Genomic DNA, 6,961 nt, shown 5'->3' on the forward strand with positions numbered 1-6,961 from the left:
TTATATAGTAATAAATACGTGTATTGTTGAAATGGTTTAATGTGTTCATTTCTGTGTGTGTATTAAAATGTTTATATAATAATAGCTATTCAATTCTCAACTTCTGTAACTTAAATTTTATAGCTATTAGTGTAATTGTTTGGTATAAAAAAAATGTTTACGTTTCAAATTGTTTTTTTAGCAAAGTTAGTTTCAATAAAAAAATGTCAGCTATATCTTTTATTTTTTGCATACTATTGGAACAGTCTTTGCTTCCTCATCAATGTGTTATTTAATTGTATTTTTTCTTAAAGATAGCTATTTTCTTAAATTGATTAAAGCTGTTGCTCGCATATATTTTTTGTGTGGAGCAAGTGAAATCGTCACACAACCAATAATAATATAGTATGTTTCACAGGAATAATGTAGATTTCTACGCACATATAAACTTTATCTCTTTAATATTATTGTAGAATGAAAATATATTCTATAAGTAATATCTATTGTTTCATTTAAAATATAACTTTCCAAATGGATGGAAAGTATTAATTTTATTCGTAGTATAGCTTTGAACCTGAAATCAAATAAATAATTCAAAAAATATTGATATAAAAACAAAACCTTCAAATATTATTAAAATGACACCCACTAATAGGGGTATTTTAAATAAATATTCTAGGTCAGAGCAATCCCACGTAAATGGTGGTATGAAATCACAAAGCAGACGAGTTACAATAAGGAAGTAGTCACTTAGTGTGCAACGATCCTAATGGTTTGATCACTGTTATATAAAATTTTCAACAAGGAGTTTTTATAGAAATGTATTGAATGGCATGTCACTTGTCATCGTGTTTAAATGTCAAAGATTAGAATGTACGAGGCATTAGCAGAAGCCATTCGTGAAAATATATTGAATGAACTACAATAATAGTATATTAACGATATTTCTTAATGGAACGAGATTGATAAAATTGATAAATTCGTTGGTATAAACTGCGTAGGTACTAAATAGAAACATTTAATTTGAATAGAACTGCACAAATTTTATGAATAATTGGCATTTACGAGGTGGTATACCAGCTAATATTATCGTATTGACATATATCCGAATACTTGTTGAAACTATCGTTAAGTTCATGCTAAGTTTTGTTTTAAAAGTGCATTCATTTTGCTTATCTTGAAAATTATTAAAAGGGTAGCGACACGTACAATCTACGGCTATACTCACGGCGATGACGTCACGGCCTGAATCGCCCTAACAAAGTTATTCCAATCGCTAAGCAATTCTATACAACTCGACCCTAGCTACTGGGTTCTTCGGGCTGGCTACTGGTTAGTCCGTGGTTAAAATGGTCAAAGGTTTTACCTTTAGGTTGGCAGAACTGTTTATATTCCTTCCTCCACAAAATTATCGTTGACATTTGTACGCTCTTAGAAAAAGATAATAAAAAATTACGATAAACCCGACTGAAAATCTTTTCGCCAAAGTTATATTATTAATATTATTATAGTAATTATTTAGAAAAATGTAATATGTGTATTTATAGATTTAGAATATGTCCAGTGGACCTACCTAGTAACTATTTATACCTTATTATTATTATATCTATAAGCTAATTTTATTATTTTTCATTTCTATTTATAAAATATACTTTATTGTTTATAAAGGGAGAAATGGAGACACACAAGTAAAGGTTAGAATTAAATGTCTCAATATAGTAGAAATTCATTCAATTTCGTAAAGTCACATTTCCGCCGGAAATTAAAGTCAGTAATAAAGTACTTCCGGTTGAATAAACAGGCATTTATTTTGTCGTTGTTTTTGAACTTAGGAGTCCCTTTATAATGGTTAAAATTATTTGTTATAAAGAGAGTGCCTATTGCCTATGCCTATTCACTAATTGTTATCTTACTATATAAGATTTATTGTTTTATTTAAAACCCCGTAATCGCCAATGAGGCTTTAGGGTGTGTAGTTGCGTCATTCGAAATTCGAAATTCAAAAGTCAATATCATTTATTCATTTAGGTAACTCAATGTACACTAAAGGCTGATTCACGCTACACCGTGTCTCGACCGGGCCGTGCCCCGGCCGGGGCACGGCCAGGGCACGGCCTAACATTAAAGCCTGATTCACGCTACACCGTGTCTCGACCGGGCCGTGCCCCGGCCGGGGCACGGTCTAACATTATTGATATACTTTTGTATGAAGTAATTCATGCCTGACCGTGGCTCGGCCGGGGCACGGCCGGGGCACGGCCGGGGCACGGCGTTGTAATGTCGGTGGGTATTGTTTCCCGGCTCCGGCACGGTCCGGCCCCGGCACGTCGTAACATGAACGTAGGCGCCCGGGCACCCAACGACAAATCTTAGTGAGGTTGAATTTTTTCTATGTACGATAAATATGGCTTTTGAAATCTTGTAATTTTTTTGGTTAGATCTGGTTTTAATTTTTCAAGTAAATGAGTAAAGCATTCTTTAGATATTCTAAAATAACCATAAAACTTGCTCTCGTCGTATATTAATTCTTTGTAAAGTAAAGAAAATTCCCCTTCTGCTTCTCGCTTTCTCCAGGTTGGATGTACACCCGATCTTCTTTTAGTACTTTCGCTTCGTTTTTCTAATACTTCGTCATTGATGGCAATTGCAATAGCTGCCAATTCAAATTGTGAAAATTGCATAATTACTTAAGCGTCAAGTCTATCGACAGATGAAATCACTAGCTGACAAAAACAGATATAGTGGTGCAAGCACGTACGTGCGTACACCCAAACAGCCCGGTGTAACATGAATCAATGTCCAGGACGGCGCACGGTGGCCGTGTCCCGGCCGAGGCCCGGCCCGGTCGCGACACGGTGTAGCGTGAATCAGCCTTAATGATATACTTTTGTATGAAGTAATTCATGCCTGACCGTGGCTCAGCCGTGCCCCGGCCGTGCCCCGGCCGGGGCACGGCGTTGTAATGTCGGTGGGTATTGTTTCCCGGCTCCGGCACGGTCCGGCCCCGGCACGTCGTAACATGAACGTAGGCGCCCGGGCACCCGCAGAGCAGTCAACGACAAATCTTAGTGAGGTTAATTTTTTTTTGTTTTTTTTTTTACAAAAACAGATATAGTCGTCCAAACACGTACGTGCGTACACCCAAACAGCCCGGTGTAACATGAACCACTGTCCCGGCCGGCGCACGGTGGCCGTGTCCCGGCCGGGGCCCGGCCCGGTCGCGACACGGTGTACCGTGAATCATCCTTTATGAACGTCAAAAAATATATATGAAATGCTTATAATTTTACATTACCTACTGCCTGTTCCCAAATCAAGAGCGTAGAACGGAAGAGAGGAACTGGCAATAAACTCTCCACCACTCTTTTTAATCGCCAAGTTTTTTGTTTCACACAACGTTAGTAAAGAGCTTCAACCATTACACCATGTTCCACATGACATCTTAAGTAATAAATAATAATAAAATAAATTAAAAACAAATATTTCTCCTCGGGAGGCACGCATAGGAGCACGCACTTATATTCTCGTCGGAACAACACGCAAATACATAGTCGAAATAACTAACATCACCGCATACACGAATTCAAGTACGGCCAGTCACAGTCGAACTTTTATAAGCAATCAGCTGATAAACAATAAGCTACAAGCTCCCGCCTTATCAGAATGCCAAATCGTAAAATGACTGCTTCACGACTGATTTGAGCGCGACCGCCGCTGCGAAAACCGCTGTGAGAGTTCGAAAAGTGAGTTACAGAATCGCAAGGCAGGTGATCGTCTGTGGCCGAAACAATTATTGTATGGTTGAGAATCGTACTCAGGCAATTGGTTTGCATTATAATGAATGAAAGTGTGTGTTTGCATTATAGTGAAAGTACACAAAAAATCTACAGTGAAACAAAACTCATGAACAATTATTTCAATACAATACCAGCTTATTAATCTACAAAATTCTAAATGACTATATACACACTAACATTACTTTCACTAAAATAAATCAAATTCAGAAGCGCACTTCACGACGCCCTCACAATCTTATTGTACCGAAGTTTAGAACCAATAACGGTAAAAAAACATTGAGCGTTGGGGGAGTACTGCGGTATAATAGACTTCCACAAAATATAAAAAGTGCAGACAGCCTGGCAATATTTAAATTAAGACTAAAAGACCATCTCTTGAGTGATCTCAGTTACCTGCGTAAATGAAAGTCCACCCAAGTTCTACTTCGCTAATTGATCCTTGAAGCTCTTCAATGACCCACGACGTGATAAATTGTATCTTTAGTATATAAGTTCTCATGTAAGTGACTATTGTCTGTTATGAGAATAAATAAATGTCTTTAAACCTAAATATCAATTAGCAACCTATGCAGTATCGTTTGTTGTTTTCTATTTCAAACTGTAGCTGTCGGGTTTATTGATGAAGTCCGTTAAAATGCCTGCGTTCGTTTGGCAGTAACTTTATCTCAGTTATCAGTCCAAACATTTTTTTCTCTTTCGTCCTAAACGGTTGATAAATGTACCTATTTAAATATTTTATTATCAGTCACCCAGAAATCGGGTTTTATGTAGTAAAAAATGGTCAATCAATGCTCTTGTGAAATTATTTTACTTGGTTTAATTTTTTGTTCAGCGTATTAGGTATTTTATGGATTGCTTTGCGTATTCTCAGAATGGTGTGAAATGTAAAACAATTACTTTTCAAACTTAGACTTGTTTATGTCAAAATTTAAAACGATTAAGATATTCTTAGCGCTAAAGATTCAGAATCTTATCGCTTACTAGTACCGGTAATCTTCAAAATTTATTAGACATTTCTGACGTAAGAGAGGCTGAATTCAATACTGAAGTCTGAATTTGTGAATACCCTAGATCATCGTTTCTCAAGCGGGGGGTCTAGTTTGTTTTAAAAGGGGGTCGCAGTCTATTAAAAAATAATAAATACAAACTACATATATGTACAAAAGATTCGTTTATTAAAGGAATGAATAAATAGGGTAGTGTTATAATGCTAATGCTTTTTCGTCGCGAGATAAAAAATGGTTGAGAGAAACGATGCCCTAGATGCTAAAATTAAGATGAATACTTAGTACACTAAGATTGAAGTAGTTAACGAAACAGACATATTTTTGGGAGCAATCGACTTAACTCAATTTTTATGCGCCTACATAAATGTGACAAACATTCAGCAAAGCATAAAAATAATTTACATCTTCTGTTGCGCTTTACATAACTGCGCTATCTGAACAAATTCATGAGTAAAAATGAATATCACATAACAGATATAGACACCAGCTATGGTACCACACGGTATGTAGAACCAAAAAAATATGTTACCGTAAATGTAAGGTAGTGCCCATATATTTAATTTTAAATGCGTTAAATCCAAATCTACGAGACTAATTTTCAATTGTGTAATTTTTACTACCTTAATGTTTTTAAATTTAATAGATTTGGTATAATTATTTCCCCATTCCTCATTTTTATTACATTTCTCTACTATTTTGTCAAAAATATGATAAAACACTAAATATATCATTCATCTGATTTCTTTTAACACTAGGCTTCGAATACTCCCCCTATAACACGTTCGTCTATTGTATGAGAAAAAAGGAAAAATGTAAAACATTTTGAACTGTAATATAAAGTGTCTCAACCCCAGCCCAATGAAATAACTAGATAATGTGGGCATTGCTATTTAAAGCTAATCAAACTTTGTTAAGAAGTAGTCTCACATGCGCAGGCGTCGCGCGACGCCATATTTGTTTAGTTAGAATTCAAATTTCGAACGCGGCGGTCGTTTAGTGGTGTTTATGTGATTTTGTATGGATTTAGTTTTATTAAGGGTAAGTTTTGTAATGGATCTATAATAATATTCGAATCAAACAATAAAGTAGAAGTAATATCGATAGAACTCCTCTTTTTTATTATTAAGTACTTTTAAAAGGTACCCTACCTTTTATTTTTCAACTGTATTGTTTGTTTGGGTATATTTTTGGATTATATTACAAGGATAACGTGTCATAAGGATAATTAATTGAGCGCATTATTTCAACCCTATCATCATTATTGCGAATAGCATGACGTTTCGAGTTGGCTCATCATAATATGAAGTCAAGGGTTGTCGCTGCATTTTACTATGTGATGTACAATGTACACACGATTTTACGTTTCTACATTTGACGATCGTAAATTTTGGGTTTTACATATATCTACTTAATAGGGTTGTGTTTATTACTGTCATTTTTTTAATTGTAAACCTAAGATTAAAAGCTTCAAGTAAAATTTGTAACAGCCCTAAGTCTATAGGTCTAATCAATTCTACTAAGTGCCTCTATCATACATTCCAACGAATTCTCGTATCTTCGTAAATTAACGCTGAAATTATTCGAATTAGATTCTGGCGTAGTAATGATCTCACAATTTTATTATTGACTATTATTTTGTTATCCCGAGTTTCGTTTAGACTTAGATATCAAATGTACGTAGAACACGTTTTTAAATTATTAACTTACTAAAAAACACATGTAAAAACATACTTTGGAATGTATTAAATTGAAACTACATATTAATAATATCCCACAGTAACAATATTAATACAAACATCTAAAGCATTATTCATAAACTTAAATAGTGCGTTGTAACTGTCAATGAACAAATAACTTTCAAGAAATGGCGCTCTGTTTACACCACACGATAAAACAGGGTGGCAACTATAGATAGCGGGGTCAAAAGTTAAGGATGAGAATAAAGAGACCCTGATAGCATAAACACGACAGTGTAATAAGTCTGGTAAACTCTAGGCAGTTTAAAAATATAAGTTAAACAATATTAATATTAGTAATAATAATGATATTTATATTGTCATTAATTAATAATAGATTCCTTCCTTTATCTATCTATAAAAGTGTGAGTTCTATTTTACTGGTCAAAAATTCTCTATAGTTTTCAGGAATAGATAATAATATTACATTACAATCCTTATA

This window comes from Pieris napi, chromosome 12 (assembly GCF_905475465.1).
Source record: "Pieris napi chromosome 12, ilPieNapi1.2, whole genome shotgun sequence".
Lineage (NCBI taxonomy): Eukaryota > Metazoa > Arthropoda > Insecta > Lepidoptera > Pieridae > Pieris > Pieris napi.